Source organism: Mchenga conophoros, linkage group LG16 (genome assembly GCF_057382185.1).
Source record: "Mchenga conophoros isolate Kocher_MC1m ecotype Shallow Benthic linkage group LG16, M_conophoros_male_GT1.1, whole genome shotgun sequence".
NCBI lineage: Eukaryota > Metazoa > Chordata > Actinopteri > Cichliformes > Cichlidae > Mchenga > Mchenga conophoros.
Window position 1 is genome coordinate 23,927,003 of NC_140541.1, and position 12,244 is coordinate 23,939,246.

Here is a 12,244-nt window from a genome sequence, read left to right on the forward strand (position 1 = left end):
ATGTAGTATTCAAGAAGCAACAAGCCAAATGTATCAGATTTTTAACTTGCTGTCACATTATAGAAAAGGAAATCATCAAAAACAGTTATATTACTTGGGAATGAGCCACAAGTAAATGATCAAAACTCATTTTCTGTCATGTTATCCCTGATCTACCTGCAGTGTGCAACTGTTGGTGTCTTATCACTACTGTTATTTATTATTATTATTATGTGAAGTGAACTTTTTCATGGTGCTGTGCTGGTACGGCTATAAAATGCCTGGATAACCCACGAATGCTTTTTAAAAACAGACACATTAATGGCTGTAATGAGGAGTGATACATGAATTGTTAATGAGAAGCAATGAATCAGAGGTTGAAGAGCTTTTTCTAGGAAACAAGGCAAGTTCTAATTCTCAGACCTGCATAGACTTACACACAGCACATACAAGATATTCATAGATTTGTAATTTTACTTTTTCAAAAAAGCAGATGAAACACTCTACAGGAGTAGATAATTATAATGGACACAACAATCTTTCATCTTATCTTTATCTTTCAGATAAGAATATGCATACTTCTTTATCTTTATGTATATGCTCTTAAGGGGGACAACAGAATTACAGCAGGGAGGATAGGGTATAGTGGTTAACTGTTAAACGGCACCAGAGGGTTCAGAAATACCTCTCCTTTGGTTTTTAAACACTTTGCAAATTGAATAAGACCCTGGAGCTGCTACTTTTTTGGAAAATGGGGCAGAACAAGTCTGAAATCGAGTCATTGCCATCCTTTTGCTTCAAACCTACAGCAAGTAAACCTTCTCACACAAAACTCCACCTCACATCAAAAAAGTTTAAAAGCTGAAGTAGAATTTTTGTAATTTTTGTAAAGAAATACCAAACATGCTACTGCGTCATGGACAGAAGAAACAGAAAGCAGAGATCCTTGTGAGGCTTCTTCCATCAGATCAAAATGAATCTTTCCTAAATGTCTTCAACATTTCTATGCTTACTTTCAGGCTGACACTGTGATCTCATATCTCTCCAGCTACCACTCTCATGAAATAATGCAAAAGCTTCTGCTCGGGGCATAAATAAAGATCATCTTTTCTACCTGCCATGCCAACATGTCTATTTTTTGACATTTTAGTGCTGCTCTGCACAGATTAGATGTTCATTTTGGACCTTGAAGTAGTTTATAGTATTGGGCAGGCAAAGCTTCCAAGACTCTATGTTTGTCCCTGATATATTTAGTTTGGTGTTGGGTCACTGGGTGCTGTAGAAAGGTGGTTTCCAACATCGCTAAATACCAGCAACACACACATAGTCAAAAAAAAGTGTGAAATATAACGTAAACTGAATGCTGTGGATCGGCTAGACATATCATTAACTTTCACTGTAAGCGCAATATCGCAGTAGCTTAATTGCAGTATTTAAATCAAGTAATTTCATGTTGCATCATCTAAACTAGAAGCAGCTTGGTAATGTCAATAATGTGTTGCAGGGATTGATAGCCTTTGGTTAACACTCAAAATAAAACACTTATTTACAGCCATCAGCTATAAACAGAGAAACCCTTAAATGTTATATGACACATCCAATAAGCAGCTAAGAAATAAATGAAAATAAAATAGAGACCATTCTCAGAAATTGAAAAAAAGATACATTTATATAGAAAAAGGTCTTTTGAAAAATAACATTTTTGGGCTTTTTTCTAGGCGTTTATTTTATCAAACTTTTTTTTTTCCAGCTTTCTATGTCCTGAACTTTTTTACAGTCTGGCTTGTCCATATGCCACTTAGTCTGGTCTGATTTATAGAATGTTTTATTCTTGAAAACATGGAGAAAATTGAGTTTTTAGTGGCTGTTGACAGTATTTTTGGATTTATGGAGTGGTAAAAAGATATAGAAAAATCCCCTTTGTGCCACCAAAATGAAGCCTGGCTATATCCAATGCAAATTTTGATATGTAACAGCTCCCTTTCCAACTTTGTAATATAAAAATATACAAATCTCTTCAAATAAGTAATTATCCGAGAAAGTACGGGGATCTCCGTTAAAGATGTTACTGTATCCGTCTTTAGTGTCTCAGCTTAAGGTCCAACCTGCCTTTCAAACAAAACATTTAAACAAAAAAAATGTTTTAAAATTCCAGATTTAGACACATTGTATTGTTAAAAGGTGCACAATGCTCCAAGAGTTTGCAGATTTGTGCCTCCAGTCTTACAGCTGTTATTGTTTTCTGTACATCACAGAAGCAGGCTGAGCTGTTAGAGTTTGTGCCTCATAAGACACTGAAGACAGAGGGATTTCTGTGAAAGCTCCAATCTCTCATTCCCAGCTGTCCAAAGCTGGCCTTTAGGAAAAGCCTCATTGGAGGATATTGATGGGTGGAATAGAAGCAGCTCATGTGTGAATCTCTTAGAGAGGAAAGCATGATTTATGCTTCAGCTTTCTGTCCTCATTCATGTTCTCATCATTTCATGCACAATCGAAGCATAACTGTCTACACCTAATTTTAAATTTGCTTTAAAATTAGTTGCATTCAGCTTACTGAGCAGAAATATTGCTTTCTAAAATACAGTGAATGGATACATTTAAACTGCTTTGTATTTGGTTGTCTCACAGTAACAAAGGACAACTTTAGGCAGCTGCTAAGGAAAAATGCACATCAAACTGCGTGCAGCATCTTTCAGACTCTCCAAATGCTGTCATGTTAGTTTGTCCAAACATGTCCAAGGATTCCTTCTTTCTTACATGTTGACACCGAGGGAGTTCGCACGCTCATTAAAAAACAATGAAAACGCTGGGATGTCTGCAAAATAAACAGACACTTTACATAAGGCCGAGGTCTGTGATACACAGAGGCAAGTGTCTTCCCTGCAGCCAGCTTTCAGAGCGCCAGCCATTGAGAACAAAGAATAATGTTTCAAAGGACAATGTGTGTGTGTGTGTGTGTGTGTGTGTGTGTGTGTGTGTGTGTGTGTGTGTGTACGTGTAGGTGTGTGTGTGTACGTGTGTGTGTGTACGTGTGTGCACCGTGCATCCATATGTGTTTGTGTGTGATAATAATTGGATGTATGTTAATAAAGCAGCATGGCTGATGTTTCCTCATGAGCAAATGGCACAGGGAAAGCTTTGAGTTGTTCACGCTCCAGTAAAAGCGCAGACACACACACTCGCAGGCGCACGTGCACGCACATGCTCATGGGCACACAGATATGTCAGTGCATGCGCTCGCTGTGATGTCTTGGGACTTTCAGCACTGGGTCTACCAATCAGTCTGTCACTGACTTAACTGATGTTGACTAAACTAAAATGTTTACAGGTTAAATTAATTCAGTGGGCTAACATTGAGAAAAATTGTATCTGAGAAGACATTCATTCAATGTCCATTACATGGTCACTTTATTAGGTAAACAAACTAGTACCAGGTGGACTCTCTTTTTAGCCCTCAGAACTGCCTTGCTTTTTGTGCCATAGATTCAACAAAGTGCTGAAAGCATTCCTCTGAGGTTTTGGTCCATGTTCACACAGTTGCTGCAGATTTGTCAGCTGCACATGCATGATGCCAGTCACCTGTTCTACTATATCCCTATGGGGCTCTATTGGATTGAGATCCGGTGGCTGAGGAGGCCATTTGAATACAGTGAACTCACTGTTAAGTTCAAGAAACTAGTTTGACATTAATTGTATTTTGGACATGAGATGTTATCTTGCTGGAAGCAGCCAGCATAAGATGGACATAAAGGGATGCACATGTATGTGGCATTTAAATTATTCTCAGTTGGTAGTAAGGGACCCAAAGCATGACAAAAAATATCATCCTCACCATTACACTATTAACTACAAACAACTGATAGAAACCAGGGTGGATTTAAGTGTTTAAACCAAATTCAGGCAGCATTTTTCCAATCTTCTACTGCTTCATTTTGATGAGCCTGTACAAATTGTAGCTTCAGTTTCTTGTTCTTGCTGCTTCAAGGGTCAACGCATTTAGAGATGCTCTTCTCCATACCTTGGCCCTAATGAGTGGTTATTTGAGTCACCGCTGCCTTCCTTTCAACACCCAGGCACTTTATTGGTTATTCTCCTCTAACAGCTGGCATCAGAAAGACAATTTCACCAAGACAACTGCCACTTACTACATATTTTCTCTTTCTTTTTTGGTCCATTTTTATAAAACTGCCTCTGTCTTGATCATGTTGTGAATGTGTGTGTGAATGGGTGGATGACTGGATGTGTAAAGCGCTTTGGGGTCCTTAGGGACTAGTAAAGCGCTATAAAAATACAGGCCATTTACCATTTACAAAACCTTTTCCTCCAATTAGATAATAAAAATAAATACATTAACAGAAGAAAAACACACTGCAGCAAAAAACTTTTATATTGTGCCTTCCCCTATGCAGAGGCTTAATATCTCCATGAACTGGAGAAAGCTTTCAATAACCTCTAGTAGGACTCACCAGTTTCCCTTTAATGCAGTTTTACAATTGTTTTAAAAAAGGAAGATAATATTGAGGCACAAATTAAAAGACATTTTTGATAAATCCCGACCTTTTATTAAGAAACGCACCAGCAATGTAACAACTCTTTGTTTATGACTGACAGCAGATTACAGCAAACAAAAGAGAGAGGACTAAGAGAAGTACATACTAATTCTTCCCATTAGATCTGTGGTATCCAAAGGAGGATTATAAGGCATTACCAATTAAGTGACCTGGTTTCTTTTGAGGGTTACTCTTTAGAATGTTTTAAAATATTACCGTGACTGTGCTATTTTGCTTCACACACACTCTGAGACCCTTAACTTTTAAGTCGAAGAACCTGAAAAAAACAAAAACACTACAACACCAGAGGCAAACTTTTTTGGATCTGGGACATTTTTTGCAGAGAAGACACATCATTAAAATCAAATAGCAAGTATGTGTTTCCTACAATGTGGGACTGTGGCAAATGGTGCACATGGTTCCTAAATGCCTCCACTCACTGCTGTCCATCAATTAGGGTATCAGGTTTCTGTCAACCTTTTCCCCATATCTGACAAGACTTTGTTCCTTAACCTTTGAAGCTCGGTGCAACCAACACAGATGAACAGCTGAAAAACAGAAGTAGAAAAATCCAGTGGTAAAGATCTTCACATGCTATTTTGACAAATCCTGCCTGAAGGAAACAACAATCCAGGCGGACAAATGTTGACATGTTTCGATAACAGAGCTGAAAATTGTTCAGGGAAACCATGATATTTTATTCCGGCTGATTCACCTGCAAATGTCCAAATGCTTTTCACGAATGAAAAGTGTGAAATAAGATGACAATGACACATTTAAATTTGCGAAAATGCATAAGCAACATTCATAGCAACAGGACATATATTTAGCCCCTGCTTGTCCTATGACATAGTCATGCCTGACACCCAATCTCGGCACCAATAGCCACCACAGAAACTCAAAAAGACCTAAAAATAACTGTCTCAAGTGACAAAAGACTAACCGCCATGACTCAAAAAAGGGTGACCTACATTGCTGTCAATAAAATATTCAGTGCATTCAATTTTCTTCATATTGCAAATTTGTTCAAATCTCTATAGGTCTGAATCGAGAGAAGAGATTCTGTGGCAATCAGTGTGAAGTAAACAAAGTAATAGACTGCTTGGCTTTTACGTTTACTTTCATAATGAAAGTCTTGTTTAAAAAAAAAAAACAGTTCCCCCACCGGGTTACACATTTATCAGTGAATATGGCTAAACATAATTCACTGTCTCCTCACGCAGATAATAGATGTAAAAGTTGGCATTTTTTGACAATGGTATTCATCTTCTGTGACTTCTGTCCCTTTTCCACTTGTCAACCCTTCCACACTCATCAGTCAGAAATCTATTTGCACACCATTTTTCCATCTCATACTGGTCACATTTCTCTCCTGCAAGCTGTTTCGAGGCCAAGCAGCTTAAAATCCCTCTTTCCATTCGTGTAGGCTATATATTCAGCAGCTCTCCAGCACTTGGATGAAGCCTGCTTAGTTAGTCATGCTCTTACTTAGTATGATGTGCTACACTCACATTAAAGAAGCAACAGTCTTGGGCACTCCAAAACTGAGCTGATTCCAAAATGTTCCCAGCATTTCTCCAAAACTTGTTGGCCGAGTGAAGAAGTGACTCTTGGGGAGTAAAATAGCTACAGAGGGCAGTGATGCTCTTATCTAAATGTTAATGATGACATTTCTACAAGAGTTCCAAAGGGCTTTCTTATGTCTCTTCAGCAGGGTTTCTCTGAAAATACTCTGATTTCGACACCGTTTCCTTGATTCAACATGGTTCTTTTAACACGGAATGAGTATTTTTTTGTACAAATTGAGATATTATTATGTATCCCAATTTGCTACACACGAATATACTATATGTCATATTGTTGAGCATGTTTGACTTTTTCCCCATTAACAAAATCCTAAAAGGCATTTTCCTTTGAGACCTAATGATGACCTACAAAACTTAACAATCTGACAATTTAATGGAAAAAAATATTTTCTATTGGCTACAATATGTGTGTGTGTATATATATATATACACACACACACATATCCATATATATATAGATAGATAGATAGATAGATAGATAGATAGATAGATAGATAGAGATATATATACATACACATATATCTATATATATGTATATAGATATATGTGTGTGTGTGTGTGTGTGTATTTATGGGAAGAACTGGAAATGAAGTTAGATTTTTCAGCACTGCTGCAATGTGGTGCTGCCTAGTCAAGATCCTAAATGATATCATACAATATAATGCAATATAGTTATGAGATAATCTAATTTTTTTTAAACTGATGGCAAGTGAGCAGTATAAACATGTTGGCAGTGAATCCATATCCAGCAGACTGTATCAAGCTTTAGTTCTGCTCTGCAGTGTTTTGGGGGAAAGTCAAGAGGCAGCTTCTTCCCCAGCATCAATTACCTGACTTTCCACAGTGATTTATATTAACTGAAAATGTTTACAAAACACAAATGTCCATTATGCAAAAATATATCACGCTTAATTAATCTTTGCTGCAGCGAGAGTTATTTAATCAAAACACACATCAGCTTGAACTTAAAAGTAGAAAAAAAAAACAAGCTCAAGGGAGTTTAATAATAGAGTCAGAAGATTTGCAGCCGAGTCATAGTCAATGTTTTATTCATGTTGCTTGAGAAGCACATCATCTTTATTTGGATTTAATACATTTCAGTCATTTATTTTTTCATTCATCATGCTGTGTTAAAGTGGGGCGACCAGTTAAAACAAAGCCTCCGCGGGTTTGTGTGCGTGTGTGGCGGGGTGGGTGTAATTGCTTTGCAATGTTTTAAAAGTTATGGGGAAAAACACTTGTCCAAATTGCATCATCCAGTGGAGGAGAACAGGAAAAACCTATGATAACAGATCTCTGCCATCCATGTGTGGTCTTGCCAGCCATCTTGTGGTAAATCACTGTTACTACAACATTTGATTCACGTGACATTTTCAGGGTCATGTGGCCTTGGGAGTCTTTTCCCACATACTTAAGAATAAACACAAAGAGACAGCTGCACAGCTAATGCGAGAATAAGATCAACTTGGGAAAAATGTTGTTCTCATAACTGTAAGGTGCTAGTTACTGAACCCTAACCATAAACACCCTTTTGGTTATACAACACTGACCCACTAAAGTATGCAGGATTTTGGAAACAAACTTCTATTACAGGACCAGGAAGTCTGCACATATATATCAGTTATTATACTGAATCTCATGCCTGTTCTCATCCAGTCTCAACACAGATGAGCCACATTTATATAAATCCAGCTAATCTGCTTTAGCAATAATTCAGATCCTACAGTTTCTTCCTACAATAGCAAGCCACACACAGTATAGTGTTAATCTGGTTCAGTTATTTATATAAAAGAGGAACTGGCAGCATGCTGTTAGATGACCTGAAAGATGTGAAAAATGTCAGTTCAAGAGGCTAGTACTCGACATGGCCCACATCTGTTCTCTAAATGTGGATTTAGCACCGTGCAGACATTAATTAGTAAAAGATAGACGGATGTGCTGTCATTCGAATTCATCAGGAGTCCACAGTGTTGGAATGTGACATGACTGGCTCCCACTCACTGCTAATCATGCATTTTTGTGCTCTGCTAGATTGTCTTCATCTATTAGAATCGCTCATGTTGGAGTGATTATGCTCATTGTTCTTCTCACAGTGTAAAATTACCGGGAACAATAGCATGCAATGAGAAGTTGCCATTACTCACATTTTACAAAATCATGTTAGCTGTAGGACATTCATCAGACCCGTTGTTTGGTATTGCCAAAACTAAAAGAGATTAAAAAATGAACTACTCTACATTTGTGCTCACTGTGCAGACACACTCCTGATATATGTATACAAGGCTAAAGTATCCAGGGTTGGATCTTACCACAGCCCTCTTAAGATATTGAGCTCCCATGTTTGTACTGGGAATCTATCATAATAAGGGCTGTCAGGTGGCACTGAATTATCATCAGTGTTAATTGGCATGCACAGGACATCACATGCTGAAAGCAAAGGAAACCTTATAAAGTTAAATAGTTTTGACCATCTGAGCATCTTGTTACATTTTGGATTCATGGGGCATTTAGATGACATCCAAACAGTTTATGAAGCATTCGATATGTTTTAGTCACATGGAGGCAGTAAGAAAGCTATAATCAGAACCGCAAAAATGGCATCCACGACTGAAAAATGTCACACTTTCACTTTCTCTACAGTTCTGTTTGGACATCCACTGAGTACTGAGAAAAATATCTGACTCCTTAGCATCTAACTGCTCCTATGTTAGCCTGGCTAGTGCTCACTTTGCTATTTGGAGTTTTCTGTATGAGGTAGCATTCAGAAGCTTTATATAAGGTTTAAATATTATAAACTGTAGGCGGAACTGAACGGAACAAGTGAAAATTCTTGTGTGTGTGTTTGTGAGTGTGTTTGTGTGTGTGTGTGTTCTCAGAAATGCACCTGTGGTGCCTTTTAGTTGAGTTTGCTACAAGCCTAACCATCTGCTACATAAATCTCAGATTTAAAATGATCATTTTAATTAAATGATCCCACATGTGGATTTCTATGACATTAGAAACAAATCTAATGCAACTAAGCACAGTATGTCAAGGTTACCCATTCACTAAATCACATTCATTACTGAAAATAACTGGTGTACAGCAGTAGCAATAAATCCAACACTGACTGCATGGTATTAGCAATGTTTTACTATATCAGCCTTTGATTCCAAGTGGTAATTAGTACCAATAGAATGACCTGACACCATTATCAGCTTCACTGCATTCACAGGCACACATAAATAAATCAATAACTGTACTCACAGTTGGGGAAAGTGAAGTTGATGTTCTTCTCCCCAGTCCACCTTCCAATACTGAAGTCTCTTTAAATCAGACGTGTTTAAAGTTCCCTTTTAAAATAATTGATCGATTAGCGGGCCAGCAAGAGAAAGAGACAGGAAAGCGGTTGCTAGTCACTCCGGTCCATCTCTTGATTGAATTTCCAGTGTGGTGCAATTGTATCACCAGGTGCTCAAACTGCAGGAGGGAGTGGACACAGGTCACCACACTCGACAGGGTTCTACTTTATTTGCAGCCTTAGGGGCTTCTATCAGCAGCTTTATAAAGGCAGAGAATTGGCAGACTGTGCACAAAAGCTCTCTAGAGCTTTCTGAAGAACGCTTCAGTTAATGTTTCTGGTACTACAAATATCCTTATACACACATGCAAACACCCAAACAAGCACAGACATGTGCACATCATCACATCCTAGTAACACAGACAAAATAGAATAACACAAGGCAGAAATATGAATGGGCATGTAGATGCGCACATTAAAACCTTCCTATTTCTGATATAGAATAAAAATGTTTAAAAAAAACCTTCTGGAAAATACTCACGATAAATATATCCTCTGAGTTATGTTAAATGAAGGACACTGGATATCGGCTGTTAACCTGAGCGGAATGCATAATTCAGAACAGGTCAGAGCAGAGTGTCACATGCAGCCTGGTCCTTTGTCCATTCACAGCCATCAGGTTACACTGGTGCTTTTGACAGGCAGCTGATCACTTTCCTTTAGAGTAAACCTTGCTGATGAGGGGGATCGGTGAATGACACACTGCCTTTCAACTGTGATTTCATGCTACTCACATTTCTCATTACTGTATTTTGTGATAACACAACAGGCAATATTAATTTCAGTTCATTTCGGTTTTATTTATATAGCACCAAATCATAGTAGTCATCTTAATTTCACAGGATCAAAAAACGCTCATTAGCATGCTGAAACAGAGCTGGGCTCGTAGTAATATATGGGAATTTAAAAACTTTTGAAACACATCTGAATCCATTTAAGTCACACAAGTTGGATCAGTGTCATTTTTATCTCCCATTAAATGTACTGACAGTGTTTCTTTTTTAAATAATGTGCTGTGATTAAGGCTCATTTATGGTGAATAATTGTGCTGTTTTTGGTGTAGATGCATTTTAAATACGCAAGCTCTTTCATCTTGGTTTATTATCACAATTTTGTAGCTGACATATAAGAAGGAGAGTCATATGGAAGGCTGTAACTGAATACTGCGTCTAAACATGGATCCAAAACAGAAGAAAAAAAAACATGTAACAGAGTTCTTAAGCAGAAGATGACATATTCATACTGCTTGTTTTAACCAAATCCTGTGGGTATTTTGGCTACCAGAGCATAACAGTAGTAATAAAGTAGTAATAGGTTAATTTTTTATCAAAGCTGCTTGGCCCTCAGGGACTATTTTATTAATCTAAAGCCATGAACATAACATAAATGTTTAAGTGGGTAGTGCTGTTTTCTATATAAAGCCTGTGAATATTTTTCAGCTTGCTGCTACCAAAGACAGACGATGTGAAATGCCGGTGCATTTAATACTCCTTACAGAGAGGATAGGCTGTGTTTTAACACCACCTTATTAAAAGTGGCATCTGTGCAAACACTTGAGTGTACTCTGAAATAAGCAAACAGGGTTGTCCCTGTTTCAACATAATGTGAATCAGAGGATATCAGAGCGTGGCTGCCTCTGTGGACAGCTGCACTGCACTGTGTCTGCTAACCTTGTGCCTGTGTTTTCTCCATTTAACGCACACCATAAATGTATCACAGAGTGAGCTCTTTAGCATCCTCTGCTGTTCTCTGTGAGGAGAGCAGGGATTTGGTCTGATCTTGTTAAATCAGGTCAGCATTATTCAGACATCTGTGGAAGCAGGAGAGCAAATGGGATAATGGACTGACGGGATAGGTTTAAGGAAGCGAGTGGGTGGAAAAGGTGGGGAGTGCCAGCTTTGTGTATTAATAGTTTTGACAATATAGCCCTTTTCACTGAAGACATTCTGTATTGTCACAGCAGGACAAGCAAATGTGCATAAAATGATTAATAATGGCTGAGCTGCATTTAGAGGGAGTACACTCTTGACCAATTATCTAGTTGGATAAGCAGTTAAGAAAGTGGATGGATGGATGGATGGATGGATGGATGGATGGATGGATGGATGGATGGATGGATGCTCACTGTCACGCTTTCATGGCTGACTGGGATATTCAACAGAACAAAGTAAATTTTCTAGTACTGCCTGTGATTTTACAATGACTCATAATGTCTGGTTTTAAAAAGGCCTTTCACTGGAGGTTTGAAGTATAATTCTGAAAAGCTGTCATTTAGTTTTCCTTGATGTGCATAAATCAGAACCAAAAGCACTGAAATAATGTTACTTTCTCTCCTCTTAATCTTGGCAGATGGAGAACCAGCCTTATACAAAACCCAGCACTTCCTATACATACAACATACTTGCCATACATACTTAGTGTATGGGAAGGATATAATTATGTTTACTCCAGAAAATTATGGTTATTGTAGTATACAATCATATTAGTCTATATAACAGGTATCAGGTACAGTAGTGTCCGGGTACACTTAGCCTGTAGCAGTTTAAAGGTATCATACATTATTGTCAGTGCCACATGTTGTACAGGGTCAGGATATAAACCTTGGAAAGGTGTCATATCAGGTACACTGCCATGTTAGAGCTTAGTGAAAGTATAGTGGCACTCTCTTGGAAGAGAGCAAAGTAGAAGCCAAAATATATGAAATAACATACGAGACTGGAGCAAAGTTGGAAAATTATATTTGCATTTCACATATTATATATATATGGTGCAGTAAAATAAGGTTAGGG